This window comes from Ursus americanus, chromosome 14 (assembly GCF_024610735.1).
Source record: "Ursus americanus isolate L20-20 chromosome 14, mUrsAme1.1.p, whole genome shotgun sequence".
Classification (NCBI taxonomy): Eukaryota; Metazoa; Chordata; class Mammalia; order Carnivora; family Ursidae; genus Ursus; species Ursus americanus.
Window position 1 is genome coordinate 29815001 of NC_142140.1, and position 21155 is coordinate 29836155.

The 21155-nt window shown below is 40.6% G+C and overlaps 1 protein-coding gene across 6 annotated transcripts in view; it reads left to right on the forward strand.

The window, feature by feature from the left end:
• FHIT (fragile histidine triad diadenosine triphosphatase) overlaps positions 1-21155 on the forward strand; it is a 1378910-nt gene that overhangs the window by 574849 nt on the left and 782906 nt on the right. The window contains exon 5 of one of the 6 annotated variants that reach the window (XM_045807502.2): positions 7542-7601. The exons of the other annotated variants lie outside the window; for them this stretch is intronic. The gene's annotated coding sequence lies outside the window, so the exon portion shown is untranslated. The remainder of the gene's footprint in view (positions 1-7541; positions 7602-21155) is intronic. 6 annotated transcript variants of the gene reach the window in all.

A 21155-nucleotide genomic window follows, 5' to 3' on the forward strand; every position in this document is an offset into this window, starting at 1 on the left:
TTCATAGGAGACATCTGTCGGATGGAGTAACAGAAAGTCACACATTGTGTCAGACAATTGGAGATGGTATTCCTTTCCGTTAACACAGAGCTGTAATGTATTTCAAGAGTATGTTTTTTTCATCACTAAGCTATTTATTATTTTCATTGAGCAGCAAAAATTAAAAGTTGCCAATGTAGAAGGCTGAAATAGATAACCAGGGGGTGGGGAGTGAAATCCTGGCTGTGAATGTTTTTCAGCACTAATTTCAGGTCTGTTGTTCTGGTGGAAACTCCCAACACTTTTCTTCAGTAATATATGTGCATGTGTAAATTAATGTGCCAGGGAAAAATATTATAGAGAAGTGTCACATCACCTGGGTTAATGCTGTTGCTTAAAAAACTATAATGTTAGCAATGCTTCCCTGTGCACAAGTTGGTATCATAAGGACAAAATATGGTTCCTTATCCCTGTTTCTGATCAAGAACAGTCTTGCTTAGGGTCCCAAGGGTGCAGAGTGAGTTTGAGTACATTAACCAACTGTAGATTACCACTAGAGGAACAATTCCAAGTGTATGTCCTGGTGGAAATGAAAGCACAGGCCCTGCCCACTTACTGACCGCTTATATGTCTCCCAGAACTTGAAGAAAGGCTCTGGTCTTCAGGACGCCTTGGTGACAGACGAGCTGCTCATTGTCCTGATCTGAATGGAACCATCAAGTCAGATTTAGGCTTTGCTGTTGCTGTCATTTACTTCTCTCATGCCATGCACAGCCACTGGGACATTTGTGGCAGCCGTTGGGGCACCACTGAGCCCCAGGCATGTACCCAGTTACCACTCTGAGTCCTGCCATTGCTGAAAGTCCCCCTTGGAGAGACTTTACTCACTTTCTCCAGACACAGACCATTCTCCTTCTCTATGTGATACTTTCCTTTCTTAAATAATCCAGCTCTATTGCTTCTGGAAGCCTACCTAACTGCCTAGAGCGAAGACTACAATTTCATCCCTCCTTGCTACTAAGTTTAGCTGTGTACTCAATTCTGGCCAGTGAGAATGAAGAGGCGTACTATGTGCGACAGTGTCCTTAGAGGTTGGAGGCCTGCTCTGCCTCTGTCCTGCTGCCTAGACAGTAGATGGGATGGTTGGAGTGCCATCTTGAACCATGAGAATAAGGACCATACCCTAGGGGTGATGGAACAGAAATCTGAAAGTACCCTGGGTTTTAGATGGCTGCAGAGCTAGTGGCCAGATTGGTTCTGGTCTGCTGGTCTCCAGACTCATGTGGGAGAATAAAACCATGTCTGCTTAAGTCACTGTTATTTTGGGGCGTGTGTGTGTGTGTGTAGTTATATGTGTACGCTATAGATAGCTATACCTGATTTGTAACTACATATATATATATATATACATATATAATACATATAATACATATATAATACATATATATACATATATATATTTGCATTACGTTCAGCATCTCAATAGATTATTGTGTCATAAATACATGATATATCTGCAAGATATACAAAATTAAATATATTTATAAAATAATATTTTATATAAAATATTTTAAATATTTTTCTATCTAATTTTGATAAGATATGTAGAGTTCAGAATGTTATAAGAATGCATACAGCTTCTAATTTGAAGGTCACTTAGTTAAGATAAATCATTCTAACAACCTTTCATTATAGGGCAGATTTGAAATCTAATTTTCCTTTCCTCTTTTTCCCCCTACATTTTGAAAACAGCACATTGGAAGCTGTTCGGATTGGCACATAGACCACGTAACCAGAGTGACCGTAGCGACTCAAATTGATTCCTCTTAAATCATTTCAATATGGTAGCAGTAGATGTTCCTGCTCTCCAGCCTCCCCAGATTCTGTCTTCTCCCAAAGCCACACCATTTGGGGCCCTTGGAAATATCCACTATTAGACAGAGTCAGGCAGTTCTTCTCCAAACAGCACAAGTGAAAACGTTCAAATTTGAGTAACTTCTTTATGGAAAGTACTCTTCTGCATTGTATTTGAACTAACAAACTAAAGAATGAATCTCAGAAGGCTCGTTTTATTTTCCTGTTTGCCATTTTGATCTCGCTTCCTAGCATAGCACATCGAAGAGCTACTAATGTTAGTCCTCCATGATGTGGGGAGGCCCAAGTGAGTGTACCTGGGTTTTGAATTGTTTTCCTTTAAGTATTAAACTTCATACAGTGGTTCTTAGGTGCATGTGAGAGTTCGTTGCAAGTAGTTTTGTAGAGCCAGTGGCTGTTCTTCCTTGTTGATATTTTTTGGGGAGTTTGCTCGGAACCAGTTCCTACTCTAGGCCTGCTTGCTGTCAAAATAATCTAAATACCAACAAAGGAAAGTATGTCTAAGTCCATCAAGCCCATCTTTTTCCTCTATAACTATCTCCAATTAGGTTTTGAAAGTTTTTGGTTTTATTTTTTTTAAAGATTTTATTTATTTATTTGACAGAGAGAGAGACAGCCAGTGAGAGAGGGAACACAAGCAGGGGGAGTGGGATAGGAAGAAGCAGGATCCCAGCGGAGCAGGGAGCCCAATGCGGGGCTCGATCCCAGGACCCTGGGATCAGGCCCTGAGCCGAAGGCAGATGCTTAATGACTGAGCCACCCAGGCACCCCAGGTTTTGAAAGTTTTAAGTGCAGAGAAGGTGGTGCTCAAAACCTGAGGTTCATGCTGCAGTATAAGGGGGTGGGGGGAGGAGCATAAGGGGGGAATTAGGGAACAACTTCTTCCAGAGTTCATAAAATGTCCATTCTGTTTTTTCAGAGTTGGTGAAAATGTATAGTATCCGTAATGGAAAAATATGCTTTAGTTTGAGTAAGTGAGTGTGTGGTGTAAGCTTTCCTTTTATTCTTTTTGGGGGCCTTAGACTTTAAGAAAACTTTTTAGACATTTGTTTTACATCATGAAGGCTGCCCATATTCTAACACTAGCTTGTGATATTTCATATGGGTACTGTTCCATTGTTGACTTTCATGGAGTTTATGTGAATAAGCAATAGAATTTCCCTGATTCTGTCCATTCTTTCCCTTGGCCGAATCCTAACTAGAAGTCATATTGGACTGCCTTTTCCTGGAAGCCTTCCCTCGTTGCCTCAAGCCTTGATTAGGAGCCCTCTTTCTCTGACCCTACTGCATCTTACATTCTTAGCCATTTGTCAACTTGGCTGTATCTTCCATCTGGCTGTTTCCAACTGCAGGGTCTTTGCCTTATTCCCTTTGGGTGCTATGGTGCCAGCTTAGTGCCTGGCATATAGTGAATGCTCAGCAAATATGAATTGAATTAATGTATTTTTCTGGAGGGACTTATTTTACTTATGGGATAAAAAATTTAGACCTGTGCATAGAAGTTGCAAAATAAATATTTGTAGATTGGATTTCCAGTGCTTAAGTAATTCTGTATTGCAAAGCAGACACCTCTGAAAGGCTCAGGTTTTGGGATATTATTTACAACACTAGAGCAGTTTTCTGAAAGTGCATATATATTACACCCTGTTTCCTCCTAAGTGCATGGACTCAGTGAAAAATAATAAATCAATAACATCCTGAGAATTACTGGAAGAAACAGCATATTATCTGTTATTCCCTGAAGGTGGAACGTAGAGATGATGGGTGAAAAGAGCTTCTGATTTTCTGTTGTGACAATAGTGACAACATCGATAGTATGATTTTTTTTTTTTTTTTTTTAGAGAGAGGGAGAGTGGGAGAGGTGGGGGGAGGGGCAGAGGGAGAGAGAGAATCTTAAGCAGGCTCCTTGTCCAGCACGAAGCCTGACTCAAGGCTCGATCCCACCACCCTGAGACCATGACCTGAGCTGAAATCAAGAGTCAGATATTTAACCGACTGAGCCACCCAGGTACCCTAATAGTATAAATTTTGATTAACTTTGAACCCATAAAGCAGAGCATTGAGTCTGAAGGTAGATTTTGTTTAAACTAGACTGTCGTCTGTTAAGGAGGGTTGGTACAAAGCATCCAACAGGGTACCTTCCCTTTTGCAGACTTCAGCAAGGAAAATTTGTTCATAATCACTTAGAAAATGTTTTGAATTTACTCAAATCCTAAATGATTAACTGATTAGAAGAAATATTCTATTTTTGTGATTTATTTCCAAATTTTCAAAGAACAAATTAATGGAAGACTCCTTTCAATAGCCTTGTAGGTCTGTAGTTTCTTGGTGCATCACTGTTTACCTGGATGTGCAAGTCCAGAAACTTAAGTTTGTACATTTACCCAGAGTTGAGGAGGGTCAAGGCCACTGACTCATCCTTACCTAAGTCCTAAAAAGATGATAAATTAGAATGCCAATGTGTTCATTCTCCAGGAGAAATATAGCTGCCAAGTTCTATTCATGTTATCTGGTCAGCACTTTCTCTAGTAAGAAGTCTCAGTGGCAAATTAAATTACAATCAGAAGTACACTGTATTGGTGAGAGTGTGGGGGGAAAAGCAGTATCATATACTATTAATAGAAGTGTAAATTGCTGCAGCCTCTTTGGAGGGAAAATTTGGCAACATCTCAAATAAAAACGCATGTATCCTTTGCCCTTGCAATTTTACTTCTAAAAATGTATCCTGAAGATAAATCTTCACAGGTGGGCAAAGACATATGAATAAGAGTGCTCCTTGTAGTATCATTCAAGGAATGGGAGAAACATAATATCCGTCACAAGTGAACCTGCCAAGATCTGTGGTTTATCTATATAATGGAAAGCTGTGATACTGTTAAAAGGAATTATGTAATGTATATGTTATGTGGAGAATGGCCTCCAACATATGTCACTGAGGGGGAAATGAAAGATACCGAACTGTGGGCATAATGGGCTTCCTCCCATGGTAGTAACAGAATGCAGTACACACATATATGTGCTACTCTGCTCAGTGTGTTTCAGAAATGCAGGAAACAGTGGTCGTCCCTAGAAGGCCTGGGTGGGAGGAAGACTCATTTTTCACTGGAAGTGCTTTGCATCTATTTGAATATATTACCCAGTGCTTGCATGTATTAGGTTTTCTATGAAAAAAAGAGTTAAAACAACATTCAAATGGTTTCTTATTGACTTTTGTTGAGTTTAAAATTAGCACCAAGGAAGATAATCATGTTTCACAGATAGCACTGTTCCTGATGTCTGCAGGGTCACCTGTCTGGCACATCTCACCCACCCCAGACAGTAGCCTCTCCCAGGAGAATGTTTTCATCCCTCTTTATTGGCCTCACACAGACATTGTCTCCAGTATGTGATGTCAGCATTATATTTATGAGCAATTCTTCCTGCAGCTGGACTCCGGTTTCTTGAGGAAAACTTGGGAAACATATGAGTCCCATAAGCCACACACTTAGAAGTCACTTCTTAGGTTAGGTTGACTTTGGTGTAAATTATAATCACCAGGGGAGCTTGTTCAAATGCAGAGTCCTGGATCCCATCCCAGAGATCCTGACTTAGTTAGGCTGGGATGGGGTCAGGAAGTTTCAGCTTCAAGGGATTCTGATGCAAAGGATCTGTATGCCCCTATCTGAAAAATTTAGGGGTGTATTTTTCAGGTCCTGTCTCTGGATTCCAAAGTCATTTGACTGTGTGCCTCCTTTATTGATGACACGTGTTTTAAAGAAATCAGTAGTAAATTGTTAGCAAATTCGTCCCTTCTGTGTCAGTTGATCTTTAGTAGATATGGGGGAAAAAGGAAGTATGACCAAGTTCAGCTTCCATAAGGGCCAAGAGAATGACCCCTCCAGAGTGCCCGATTGGTAATGACACCCAGATCATTTGATGCGTACTCATCTCAGCCTAAATCCTTCTTGGTCTACTTGGATGATGGAAGATAGTAATATGTCTCTAAAAGCAAGGAAGAAAGAACATTTGAGTTAAGTTATGGGCAGCTGACATTTGATTTTAATCACAACTGCTTTTAAATGGAAATAGGAAGGAGAAGGAGTGTCAGAAGGGTGGACTAGGTAAAAAGAGAAAGTCGAGTGAAGTGCCTGAGTTTTTAAGTCAAGCTGACTTGCCTCCCCATTAGACATTCTACACCTGATAAACTGTGTGATGTTGGACATGGCGTGACACTTCTCCGTGTGATGGCTATACAGTAAGGATAAAGCTGACAACATTACCATGGTCAGATGATAAAATGAGAGAATATTTATAAATGTTTTAACACAGCACCTGCATTTATCAGAAGCTCAATAAATGGTGGCTAAATCTTCATAAAAGAGCAAGAAATAGAGACAGAGATAATCACATGGGCTTGTCAGCTACTCCCTTTGGCTCAATGGACCCATTAGTCAAGAGATCTGAGTAGCACTCCCAAATCTGCATCTAGTTAATGCCTTGCTTGGCCTTGACCAAACCATGAAATGCCTTGAGCCTCCATTTTCCCATTTGTGAAATGAGAAAGTCGGACTTCTTGGCTTCTAAGGGCCTGTCGTTTTACCTCCAAACTCCAGGGACAAAACAAAATATTTCTCCAAACCCCTTTCTTTATCCCAGTGAATATCAGGTAATTACTCTTCTTATATTGAGCTTAGATGGAAGGAAGGCTCTTCTCTAAACTTGTCATCCTCGGCGGGATGCTTGCTTTCCTTTGCCTCTTGTTGACTCTTGGCTGCATGTGAAGTTCAGTCTGTTTTTAAAATTCTTGTGTTATACGCAAACAGTGGATCACAGAACACTACATCAAGAGCTAATGAAGTAGCGTATGTTGACTAACATAACATAATAATAATAAAAAAGAAAGTAAAAAGAAAATTCTTAAGTTTGAAGCTTGATGGATTAGAACACATCTGACTACTGTGATGAGTAAATGGTAACTCATGGGAACGAGCAAGTAGATCGGGGCGAGTTTATCTTATGGGATTGCTGATCTCCCATCCTGACCCCCTTAGGGTGCTTCCTTCTTTTGATAGGATCTGGAAACCGGTGAGGAAGAACTCAGCAGGCTCTATTGGGTCATCTCACTGCTGCTGGTGTGCTCACGGCTGAGGGACCTCACATGATTCTCTCCTCTCTCTTGCTCTCATTTTGGCACTCATATTTAAACCCAGCTGTGTCCTTTGAACCAGCATTCTTCAAAGCGTGCCTCATGGGACACTTGCTTCTAGAAGTACTCCATGGGAAGAAGGTTTAAAATTTGGTTTAAAAAGTGTGGAAAACTCTGTTCATTTTAATGCCCTCCTTGTCGAATCCCAAAGAATACTAGCATAGGAAGGCTCCTAGATTGCCCCAAGAAAAGAAAACTGGTTAAACCCGGCATCTCCCAGACTTACTCAAATTGGGAACTTCTAAAAAAATAGTAAAACAATGGTGATATCTCTCATAGTCCTGTTCCACAGGACCCGAATTTGGGAAATATTTTTATGGACTATGAAAGGGCTCTAGGTAACTGATTCTGCTCCATTACTTGTGAACTGATTGAAGAAGAAGAGAAAATAAGTTTCTGGAAGGTTTTTCTTGAAAAGCAACTGGAGTTAGAATTTATGTATTGAAGTATTAATTTTATGTTGAGATGTGCATTTGAGTACCATGGCTGGTTTAATTTGTAGGTGCCTGATGTTGACTCACAGACTACTGATAGATCTTTCTTGCCTTGACTACAAGACTTGGTGAGTCCCAGAATTTCATTTAAATATTTTGCTGCAGAATATGTAACTAGCTATGGATCTGAATGAAAAATAACACCATGTGGGTCCATAGATAAATAATTAAAACTGTGTATGAATAACCCCAGGTTATTCCACCATGGCTATATAATGTAAAGAGTTTCAATCGAACTCTAACAAAATACATCTGTGTCTGGCTCCAAAAATTGCTTTCTGAAGATTGGAGAGGTAGATTTATTAAAGTTTGCGCATTTCTGATTATGCACGAATATGTTGTTGCAAAGTCTCAGGAACATTTGAGTCCTGGGTATTCTTTCCTAAACCTTAGAGAGAAATGTTTCAGAATTAGGTAGAGACCATTCAGCTTCAGCTTACTCTTATATGAACTGTTTTCATATTGACTGACAAATAGGGATATAATCTCCTTTTAGATATTCTAGCTCAACTAGCAGTTTGTAAATGTTCTTTTTTATTTTCTAAACTTGTACAGTTAAAGGGAAAGGGTTGTATTAAAACGGTTCTGTTGATGCCTGAAGTGATGCAAAACTAAGACGAAGGCAGCAAATGTAGAAAAAGTATATTCAAAATGATTTGTTTAGATTAGGTTTATGGGCTCACGTAGTTTAGCAGAGTGAGACCAGGAACCAGGAATAATCAGAGAATCTCCTGCCTCAAAACAAACAGAAATAGTACAGGAGCATTAGGGCATTGCTAGGTATCACACTGAAAAGATCTTCATTCTTCAATAGCAAAAGTAAGGAAATAAGGAAACGGGCTGGAGCTTTGTGGGTAGTTAGCTAGCATTTATGCAGAAGTAGAAATGTCACTTTTGGAATCACGATTGTACAATGGAGTGTGGTCCCTTGTCATTTCTTTCTCTTTTGTCCAACTTAGAGGAACATATAAAATTAGAGGGGTAATAGGTTTTAAAAATTTTTGGTCCTAGGCTAAATGTTTAAATTCTTTAGTCTGCAGTTGACCATATTTCATATGAAATGAGAGCACGTTTGGGATTACGGAGGGAACAGTAATTTAAGGATGATAACAGAACAGTGATTGATCCTTTATCCACTTATTTTTGGCTTGGGGCAATCCTTACTTTTCTCTGAACTCAACCATTCATTGAGTGAGTGAGAGAGAGTCTGTGTGTATAAAACAGATCTAAGAGGAACCTCTTTGTTGGAAGTGGGTAAATGGGCAGTGGTATGCTGATAAATGTTTAACAACTGGGTCTCAGAGGGAAAGAAAAAAAAAAACAACCACCAACCTTGATATGCAGCATTGGCAGATTTGGGGATTTTTGTGGTGTAAAACCTCCCACCCCGGACAACTTCAGATTATCAACCTGATGTTAGTTGGCTCACAAAACCCCCAAAATTCAACAAGCAGTTCTCATGAGCTGGTGGGAGCTGGGTCCAGCAGACTTTTGCTAGATTTTCCTTCTCCTTCCTTCCTTCCTTCCTTCCTTCCTTCCTTCCTTCCTTCCTTCCTTCCTTCCTTCCTCCTTCCTTCCTTTCTATTGAAGAGTAGCTGACACACTGTGACATTAGTTTCAGGTGTCCAACTAGTGATTGGACAGCCCTACGTTATGCTATCCTCACCAGAAGTGTAGCTACCATCTGTCGCCATACAGTGCTATTACACTACTTATTCCCACGACTTCTTCATTCCGTTACTGGAAGCTTGTATCTCCCGCTCCCCTTCACCCATTTTGTCCATCCCCCCACGTCCTCCCGACTAGCAACCATCAGTTCTCTGTACTTATGGGTCTTTCTGTTTCTCATTTGTTTGCTTTTTATTTTATTTTTTAGATTCCGCATATAAGTGGAATTATATGATACTTGTCTTTCTCCATTTGACTTACTTCACTTGGCATCTGCCCTCTAGGTCCATCCATGTTGTGGCAAATGCTAGATTTCTTATCCAGGGGCATTTTGTGGGGTTGTTTCCACAGATATCTGTAAGGCACCTGGAAGCTCTGGAGAATGCCTTTTGAGAACAACTCGTCTCTGATCTTTAAAAATCCCTTTCAGATCTCAAATTCTAGAATCCTTTCTCAAGAAGTGTTTATGAGACAGAAGGCATTGTAATTGTGTGTGATGAACTTCTTTAAAGTTGGTATTGAGGTTATTTGTTGTTGTTGGTTCCTAGAGGGCTGGTGATTTAACCGGGATGCTTTTGGTACAGAGATAATCTGTGGTTAATATTAAAAGTGGTTTTAGGGAAGACGAGCGATTCTGACACACCAGTACCTGGAGATACTTTTGCTTTTTAAGCATGGATCTATTGCCATTTTTGAACATGACCGCACCTTTGCATCATGGCAAATGCCTTTAACATAGGACACCTTTTCATCTAGGACAGGGGTTGGCAAATGACAGCCATCAGCCAAATCCAGCTCACTGCCTATTTTTGTGTGGCTTCTGGGCTAAGAATGGTTCTTACATTTTTGAATGGTTGAAAAAAATCAAAAGAAGAAGAAGAAGAATTTGTGACACATGAAAATGATCGTTTCAGTGACCATAAATAAAGTTCTACTGGAACACAGCCCTGCCCTTTCGTTCGAATCATCTGTCATCGACATCAGCATGTCAGCTCTGGCTGCTTTCATGCTACACCGGCACAGTTCGGTGGCTGCGGTAGAGACCATGGGGCCCGCAGAGCCTGGAATATTTGCTATCTGGCCCTTTACAGAAAACGTTTGCCAACCCCTGATCTAGGAAATAAGTCTCTGAGGAAATGGGACTAGCTAGTTCAAGGTTCTGTACAGTGACTGAAGACATAGCCGTCGGAATGCCAAATTCATTCTTAATGGGATTGAGAGGAGTTGCCTAAGAAAATGAAGGGCACCATACACAGCTTGTGAAAATTCTTAAAATATGAAAAAGAGTAAGGAAAGTAAGGAACTTCTCACTTTGCTCAAATCACCTTTTCTTCGGTTTCGTGGATAGCCTAATATGAAGAGGTTCGTGCTTTCTGGTGCCGATGTGTTCTAAGTTACGTGGTCTCCTGATCACGAGGGCCCTGCTGCTTCTGACTCGGTAGGGTATCATTGGTGGCGACAAGACTTTGGCTTCGGAGTCAGACAAATGCAGTTCAAACGTTGGCTTGGACTCTTATTCGATGTGTGGTCTTAGACAAATTTCTTTTCACAGTTTGTATCTTCAGTTATGTATAAAATATAGAATTGTTCTGAGAATCAAGTCAAATATTTAAATTCCATAGCATCGGAATCTGACACATAGTAAGCATATAATAAATGTTACTTTTATTTGTTGTTATTATTATGTTTGTACACCTCAGGGCCTCTCATGCATGTGCATATTTATCTTTTGGGGTAAGCTTTTATCCTTTTAGTTTTTGCAGACAGATATAAATATTTAATTTGGCAGTATCTTGACATATAATACAAATTTTTTCGCCCCACATACTTCATCTCCTGGAAGTTGTCTTGAAGGAAATTCATGCAAGTGTTACAGTCTCAGCCAATATTTTAAACTTTGGTCAGGTGAGAAGGTTGAGTGTCCCCATTCATTTCTTCCCAAGAAGAGACTGCCCTCTAATGGATACTTTTCTGGTAAGGGGAGAAAATAGTTGTGGTCCTAAAGACTAAGAAATGTTTTGCAATTCTTTTCTGTTACAATATACCTGCTTACGAAATTTAAGTATACCTTCAGGAGAGAAAGACTCCCAATATCTCAGTACCTGCACAGTCTGCTCTGATGATGACATTCAGCAATTAGACATGCATTTCTTTGACAGCTATTTGCACTCAGCACCTGCCCCCTCCTCCTGCCACAGTACAGGCGTTGCTTTAATCAAGTCATTCTCAATTTAGGTTATACAGTAGAAAACCAAGAAGCTTTAAAATATCCTGATCCCTAGGTTGCACCGCAGCCCAATTAGATCCGAATTTCTGGGGACGGGATCTAGACATCAGTATGCATGCATGTATGTATGTATGTATGTATGTATGTATGTATGTATTTTTATGTCCCCTCCACACACGTGATTCCAGAGGGCAGCCTGCAACCAAGGTTGAGATTCATACTTTAAACCTTTAGGTTTGAAACGTGTCCTTAAAATAAAGCAAAAATGCTGTGCTCATGTGGCTGTGGTGTTTGCTCTTCTTAAGCATGCACAAGTGCAGCATCCATTTGTCAGCTGTTTGTACTGGAGTCTCATCTCCAGGGAAATTTACCGATACAATCTTATTTCATTAGCTTGTTAATAAAGAAGGATCTTTTAGGTAGCAAAAGAGGGTGATAAGAAATGAATCTTTGCTACTTCTCCAACTGTAAATCCCACTGATGGGTTTTGTTTGGGACCATTGATCATGGCTGATGACCTCATGGCTAACCTCTACAGAGGCATTTGGACTCACTGTCAAAAATGCATTTCTGGGGTGTGAATTTACAAGAGCATATTTTCTATATATTCGCTGATAGCTGTAAGCATTTTTTTTTTAGCCTGGTGAATATACATGCTGCTAAATTTTCTTCTCATTAGTATACTGTTCCTTGTGTTTAGTTCATTTTTGGTATTTTATTGATCTAATCTTTTACTTAAACAGGAATTGCTATAGTTTCACTGAGTTTGATGCAGTTGAAGGAAGGTTAATTAATTTTGTTATCTGTAATATAAAAATAATGATATAACCCATCTCCTAGGATTGTTAAGAAAAGAGGAAGAGGTAATATGTGTAAAACAGCCTAGTGGCTGGAACCAAGCATACACTCCAATGTTGTGATGATATTGAGACAATATATAATAGAGATCAAGAACAAGGGTGCTCATCAGGTTAGTTTCCCTGGGTTCAAATCTCATCTACACTACCTATCAGCTTTGTGATGGTAAGCAAATTCATTACCCTCTTTAAATCTTCATTTCCTTCCCTGGGAACTTTGAGCTAGCTACCTTTTTTTGGGGGGGTGGGGGAGCAAGGGGAAGTGGTTGAGAGATCAGTGCGATCATGTATTTAATGTGTTTATTACTATTCATGGCATATGGCAAGCACCTTTTCACATACGTAAAGTAGGAAGGGAGTGTGTGCGTGTATTTAGTGGGAGCTGCAAGGGGACTTACCCTGCTTCTTGTGTTGTCCCTGAATCAGCAGTATCAGCATTACCTGGGATCATGTTAGGAATGTGTCATTTCAGCCAACCACCCCAGACTTACTGAGTCTAAATCCACATTAAAAAAAAAAAAAAAAAGGATGCCCAGCGATTTGTATGCACATGTGAGCAGCACTGCTCTATTCAATGAATGACAAATACAAGGCAAAATTGCCGCTACTCCCCTGTAGTACGCCCATGACAGGTATCGCTCATCACGCGTGGCACTCCATCCCTCAGCATCCTGTCCACACTGCAGACACCCTCAACTGGCTGATAGGAACTGTCATGCAAGATGAAACCTGTAGCAGAAGAAACTTATTGCACTGAAGGAGTGACTTGCCTGAGCTCGAAAGGCAGTGAATTGCCAAGACAGTACTCAAATTCAGGCCTTTTCACCGTCAAACCAGCAATCCTGTACATTATTTTATACTGCCTCCATGATGGCGTTCAGTGACACACAACTGTTGGGCGGTTGGCTTTGTGCTACCACTGGACGGTGAAAAAGGACATTAAGATTAACCGGAAGGATACAATAGCATTCAGTATTAAAACAGAATTTGGAAAGAAATGTTAAAATCAGCTAACAGTGTTAACTGTGATTAAAACTCGAAGCCTAATGGTGATTTCTATTGTGATAATCTAGGCATGGGGATTTAAAAAATTGTGATGATAAATTAATTCCACTGAATTCTAAAATTCATTTAAAAATTTTTTTTTCATGTTGAACGTTTTCTTTTCTTTTCTTTCCTTTTTTGAAAGATTTTATTTATTTATTTAACAGAGAGAGACAGCCAGCGAGAGAGGGAACACAAGCAGGGGGAGTGGGAGAGAAAGAAGCAGGCTCCCAGCGGGAGAGCCTGACATGGGGCTCCATCCCAGAATGCTGGGATCACGCCCTGAGCTGAAGGCAGACGCTTAAGGACTGAGCCACTCAGGCGCCCCATGTTGAGCGTTTTCTTTTTAGCAAGAATGTGTAATGCTTGAGGGGGAAGTTGTCATTGAAGTGACCACTGAATTCATCAGACAGCATTTCACAATACGAATTCAGACAGCCTTTCACAATACACATTTTGCTTTGGGCACACATTGATACATTGCCTTTGCCTTTTACAATTGTTTTTTCTTGAAATTTTACATCTTAGGGATGGAATGAACCTTGAGATAGCATATGATCCAGCTTCTGTCTCCTGGGAAGGAGGGAAGAATTTTGTTCATCACTGAGAGATACGGTCTGCCTAGAGCTAAAATGAAAACACGATCCTAATACCTCTGAAATTTATCTTAAGCATCACGTTGGCTGTTGCACTGAGGCTGCTAAACATTTTCTGACTCATTACTCAAATGACTCATGCTCCATTTAGTGTGGTGGGAATACATGGAGAAGTGGCCAGATCCAACCGAGTGAGTAAGCGACTGGCCAAAGTTTCTTGCATTTTGTTACCCGGGCCGTTAATTTGCTAGAAATCTCAAAATGTTAATGTTCCTTCTGGCTGACACAAGGGTGGAGGGGCTTTCTTTCCCCATTCTGGTCTGGAGGATATGCCAAAATTTCCCCTCCTCAAAATAAAATTAGGCAGTGTCAGTTTTCACATTTCAAGTTTGTCCCAAGCCGTAATAATAGTTTAGGTAATGTAAGATAGACTCTGCAAATTAAACCAAAACCAAAACCAAAAAAACAACTGTATATTTATAAATCTGTATGTATATATGTATGTATATTTATGAATGTATGTACAGGTGCATATATATGTATATCAATGCATATCTGTGTGCATATGTATATATGTATGTCATGCTGCTTTAGCCGACCTATAGCCATTAGCTTCGAAAGTTCCAGGAAACAACGATCCTTTCCCCAGTGCATTAACTTAGTCGATGTACACATCGTTTTTCTGATTTGGAAGTTTTCCATATCCAAATTTGTTTGACCCTCAAGAGATGGGTAAAAGATGCATGGACAGCAGAGTCAAGGATCCATGACAGTGTCTCTTAAAATAACATTAAAGGTCAGGTCATAAAACCACTTTCCTTTTTTGAGTATTTTATTTCTTTGCCTGGAATTAATTTCATGTCCAAAGACATGGTCTATGAAAGAGGACATTTAGGAAATGTGTTCTAGGAATTAGCCTTCCCCAGGAGTCAAAAGGAAATTTGGAACTATGTTTGTGCAAATAAATATAGGCACATCTGTATAAACTTTCTGTGACGAACTTTAGCGGTAATGGAGTATGCCTACCCTTGTTAATTTTTTATTTATTTTAGAAAATTAACATAAGAATCCGCATGACCCATTTTCTCTTTGGAGTCAATTGTTTTGTTTTATATTAACTTTTCAACTTGTTTTCTTTTACGTTAGTCTTAAAATGTCCTCCTCATGGAAAAGAGTATGTTCTCCATATGATAGAAATTAAACTGGCTGCTTTCCAGCAAATGAAATTATGGAGGTAATTTATGAGAATAAGATTTTTTTTTTTTCATTTTAAACTATAGGTTAAATGACAAAGGGCAGACAATGTAAATATCAACTAGATACTTAAACAGGTTGTAGCTCTCTGTCCCTTTCTGTGTATTTAAACGTCTTTTCTCTATGTTCAGAAACAGATTTTGGAGGATATATACACACCATTCATAAAGAATGACCAGAATACATATATACATGTGTATATATACACATGCATATATATTTTTTTTTTTCATTGTCTTCCTCCCCTTGGTGCATGGTGCTGGGCTGGAGCCATACAAAGTGATGTAAACACACTTCCTGTCAAGCCTTTAGGAACTTAAAGTGATCCCTTTAGCCTTTGGAAGAACTTGCTATGAAATTGGAGTCACCTGGAGTTACTGAAGCAATTGAATTATTGTTAGCTAGCTAATATTAGAAAAGGGAAAGCAGAAGATTGAAGTCTGTTTTCCGAGCAGCTAATGAGGCATCTCAGATTCGAATGTCACTCTCAAGCTAACCTCGTTAAGACAGAACATCTTGTTTTCATAAATGTCCTGGGGTAGCTGGACAATTACGTGTATTCATTTAACTGAAACAAATAACAAAGCTTTCCAACCAAATTCAAATATGCAAGAAAGCCTCTTAACATTGATGTCTTCTAAGTGTGCAAATAACATTTCTTCAGAACAGCACGAGAGAGGTGGACTTTGCATCTTGTTTTTAAAAAATCCAATTTTTGGATTATTTGAAAGTGGACTCTGTCATCAAATTAAACGCACCATTGACTACCTTTTTATTAAGAGATTTATTACCAGCTGCCTTATTTAGTGTGGTTTTATTAAAATACTACAGCAGCTTTCATCTGAATACACATAATTTAGATATTTAATGGACAGTCATAAGGCATTAAATTGTCCCTGTTATTTCTGACCTACAAGAGAGCATGGGGCACCTAATTGTAAGGGGATATATTAAAGGGAGGTGGTTCTGGGTAGTTTCTAAACATTTGGGAAGCCTATGCTTTTGATTTTTCAAATTGGTGCTGAAATGCGCCTCCAAAATTTGGCTTAGGAAAGCTTACTCCCTGAACTGGCTCAGTGTTCATTTGCGAGGGCTGGAGTCGTGAAGCATTAGGTCGTATGCTTGTGATCAGGTGAATGTCCAATAAATACCTGTTGCATAAAAGAATGCATCAGTGAGTTGGGTATTATGGTCTTTTGGCCAGTATTCTCCTTTTTATTTCTTTGAAAAACAGCATACAGCATACAGATGTTTTTCCAAATTTAGATCTCTATTTGAAGATGGCGATCTACAAGTTGAGTGTGCAGCTATGTTTCACTGGATGAGACCTATGTATATATATAAATCTATGTACGGATACAAATATGTAATTAGGCTCAGAAGCTTTAGGAAATGAGAACTACGTAGGTTTTCAAACTTTCCAAACTGCCTGGAAGAAATGGGTATTAATAGAGCTGGCTCCGGAGGGATGGTTTTTCATCAGTCACCGACTCTGTTACGTGGAAAGCCCTTTTCCCATTACTTTTCTATTTTAAATCTATTCCCCTGCCCTGGCTGATTGAACGTTTCTGCAATGTGCCAGGCAAAGAATCTCGTCTCTCCTCTCAGCTTAGAAATAATAACATCTTCACATTTTCATGGCCTTTTCTGAAATGGGGACCTTTCATTTGTGTTTCTCTCTCAATTGAAATAAATTGATTAACGTCGTGGAATTGTGTCTCACCACAGGCCTTTGAAACAAAAAAGCTACTTTTCTGATATGGTAAGGGAACAGATTGCCCCAGATTTCTTTATGCTTCAAGGACTCAGGGGCAAAGGAATTGTTTTATCACAACACGTTGTGGAATCCTAAAGAAAGATCAGGATTCATTTCTTCCCGTTTGCTTGTGTTTCCCCCAGAGCATCCCCAGACACGTACCCCGTACCCTTGGCATTTGGTAATCAAGAGCTCTCTCTGGGACCCCTCTTCTGTGCTTCCTGACTTGTCTCTCGTTTTCCCTCTCCTTTTTGCCCTGTGAAATATTCTGTACCTTGCCTTCCACAATTGTTTTTTTTTTTAATTTTAGTTTTATCAATCATATTCTTCATTTCCAATGACCCTCTTGCCCCTCACACTTGGATTTTTCTTCTTTCATAACTTCTTGTGTTCTTTAAGCTTTGTTTCACCAAGGCCCCTTCTCCACTCTTCCCTGTCCCGCACCCCTCCACTTCCGTGCTGGTTTGCCCAGCGGGAGGCATGGGTACATGTCTGCAGTGAGAGCAGAGAATGGAATCAGGATATTTCTAACCCCCCTCTTTTGCCTTGCAGCCTCACCTGTGCCCTGTTCCTGCAGCTCCCTCTGGCTAGGCCTCCGTGGGTAGCACTGGTTGGCCTTGAATAACAAAATTCCTCCCCTTGTTCCTTTAGTGGTAGGGGAATGGCTCTTCCTTGTTGCTAATTTCTGGTGCCCCACCATTCACCATTCATTCATCTGTTTGATTCTTTAACATGGCCCACATCTTTAGTCAAGACGCTTCGCACAGACCTCAGGAATGCTTCTACTTCCTGATGGAAACACAACCTTTTTTAAACTTACAGGTGCAGAATGTTCCTGAATCTCTCAGAGAGTTTGAATTAAATTGAATAGAATTTGAATGCAAGTTCCTGCCTGACCCTTGAATTCTGTCTCTGATGCCATTAGTTCTCTGTGAATGTTAGGTCTTCTTGTTTGTGCAATGGTCTTAACTCTTTTATTCTTTCAAATACAAATCTTGTTTGGTTAAAATGGGTAACTGGTAAGGGTTTCCTCTGCTGCTGTGTAAACCAGTTTCTCCAAATGATGGGTCTCCCTGACACCAGTTCCTGTCCACCTTGCCACCAGATTACTAGTCCTTATAAGCTCCTCTCTAATGGCCAGACCAAAAAAAAAGGAAACGTACCCTTTGTTTGGTGTTGAACTTCTCTTTGGGCGTCTAGATCTTGGCAGACCCTGAACCTAGACATTGCTTCCCCCGAGCAGAACCCTCTCATCTGTTTATGCACCTGTGCACATCTGATTCCTGCTCATGTTCCTAACAGGCTTGCCATTTACATTTTTGGCCAAGTCCAGAGGTCCCTTCCTCCTGTACTTCTTATTCTGATCTTTGTCACTTACCGTTTTGTCTCATGTGTTTTACTGTATGTCTCAACTTACATACTAGAAGGTAAATTTTTTGGAGACAGTTTAAAAAAATGCTTATTCATTTATTCATTCACTCTCCACTCCATCAGACACTTTTGTTTATCATCTCTATTTTGGGTGCTGTCAAGATGAGACAGCAATGTTCCTAAGCTGAAGAAGTTCACAGCCAGCTGGGGAGACGAGCACATAAGGAAGGGGGACCCAGTGTGAAGAGAGCCATGATAAAACATAGAGAAGGCAGCAGCTCATTCTCTCAGGAGGCAGGAGGCAGGAGGCAGGTCTGAGCTGGCATGTCTTCCCTGAGTTTTCTTACCATGGCAGGTAGAGGGAATGAAAGGAGGTGAGCAAGGGGTGCTCTATAGGTCAACTGATGGGGCTTTGTTTTTAACTCAGGAACAGGGGGTGTTAAGGGCTACACATTTAAGCAATTCCTTTGTTCTAAAGCGATAAATTGGGACCATGATGTAGTCAAGGTTGGGATTACTGTCCGAGGATGGACTTGTCACAATCCTGCAGTTGCTTGCATTCCCAGACTGTGATTCTCGAGGGACTGGGAGGGGCATATAGAACTCACAGAAGCTCCACAGTGCCTCATTTTCAGCTGTGGCTGATGGCTTTCCTGAGAGCTTCGTGCCTTCCTCAGCTGTGCCCCATTACCGGATGATGTCCAGGTAGTGCTGGTTTAAGCTTACGTGGCAGTGGTTACTGTTATTCCAAACAGTGCTCAAAGTCAATAGGAAGAGTTGAAGCTTAAAAAAGAAAAAAAAAAAAAAAAAGCTAAGGTGAAAAGCACCGATGGAGAAGGAGATAGAAGGATGCCGCTGACAAATTTGTGAGCTAAATCTGAGGCTTATGTGGCTTTGCTGCAGTTTCTTCCCTCGCTGCTCTTCAAGGAGAGGCAGAGAGTGAGAAAGCAGAAAGGCACAAGAAAAGGCGAGCCTTGGAAGTCTTAAAAGCTCCCAGATGCCTTGTCCTTTCTTACCCTCCCAGCTACTGGGATCTTTTTTAATTGGGAAGTTGAACACAGTAGTGAGAAGTGTGCAAAACGTAAACGAACACACAATGAATTACCATGAAGGGGAGAATCTTCAGTTCTCTGTCTAGTGGGAGAAAGGTCAGAATCCACGTGTTGAGAGTTGTTTGACCCCTCACCCCCTCCAGCCTTTAACTGAGGGCAGTTGCCCTTTCCTTCCTGTTCCGGAAAGCCCAGAGAGAGCTGTGTGGTGCGTCTTCTCCCGCTCCCTGGAGCTGCTCCGGATCCTGCAGGTCAGACCTTGGCTCAGAAACAGTAGGTCCAGATTTCTAGGGAACTGAAGTCCACCCTGGAGGGTACTGGGAGGGGCGCAAGTCTTTCAGTCAGATTTTTGCAACGCTCCGGCTTTTCCTTCCTGTCTCATTGTGGATATTTAGTTCGGGGTATTTAGTTTAGATGGGCAGAAAAAACGCAGATGGACCAGGCTTTGGCTGGGACAATTTGTGGGCAAATATCTGCTTTTCTATAGATATCCAAATCCAGCAGTAGAAAGACACTTTTGAAGAGAAAGGAAAGGGAGGGAAATGACCGGAATTCTGGGCAGCGCCCCGTGGTAGCCTCAGGGTCTGAGTCCGTCCAGGCCCCCCACCTGTAAGCTCTAGGAATCGAGGGAGTGACTTAAGTCTCTCTAAGTCCACATTTTCTGGCATAAAAGCAGGCAGTTCTGGGGAAGAGCCCGTCCTTTGGCCTTGGATGGACCTGAGTGCAGGTCCTGGGCCTTTCCCTTACAGCTTTGGGACTTGGGCGATTTATTTCACTTCTTTGAGCCTTGGCTTTATCAGCCAAATAATAGGAACCATAGGAGCTACCTAGTGGGGATGCCAAGAACATGAAATAAAATGCTGTGTGTTGAGCAAATTGGTGCTGGCGATGAAGTAACTCCCCTAGTTGCTGCCCACTGGTCCCGGATCTCTGCTCCCACTACCTTTCTTTTTTACATCGTTTTTGTTTTTCTTTCAGTGTTTGTTTTTGTTTTGTTTTGGTTTTTTGTTTTTTGGGTTTTTTTTTTCTTAGCGTTTTTTTTTTTTTTTTTCCTTCCCCATGAGGTTATTGAAAGGACATTTGACTCTGTTCAAAAGAAATGTTGTGGTATGTCTGGCTTTCTCTCCCATTTACAGGCTCTATTCTTTCTTTCAATAGACCATGTATTTTGTTTTGTATGCTCTAGGATTCTAGATGGTAGGAGTTGTGCAGGGGGCAGGAAGAGAGACCGCAGGGCACGGCTAACACAGAGGATACCGCTGGACCTCAACAGTAGATACAGAAGGAGGGGGAGGGGGAGGGAGATCTTTTGGAAAATGGTAACTGTGGAGTTTTAAGCCATTATGCTATCAACAGTTTTTTCTTCCCCCTGTGTTATTTGTAAACTTGCCTAGAAGCTAGGATGCGATGGATATATTTGATAAATAGGATAAATATTAGAAAATATGGCATGAATCTAGCCCACCAATGCTCAGCTTGGAGGAATTAAAGTAAAATGAAAGAATTCTCTGTATGTACAGAGAATACCAGTTACCCCTTCTTTGTACTGCTTTGCAATTGGAGATTTTGTATCTAATTTCTGCCCAAATGCGAATTGTTATCTTAGTTGGCTCTTGATGGATGATCTTATGGTGTTGGTTTCATGTGACAGTTATTAGGAATCCATGGACTTTTAACCCAGAAAATAACCTGCAAGATCTTTATAATCCAGAATTTTCTAACGTGAGTTCAGTAAAATACTAGTCCCTTGATGAGGTCTGCCCCGAAAGCATTCTGTGGTTGGGGAAATGCCGCAGATCA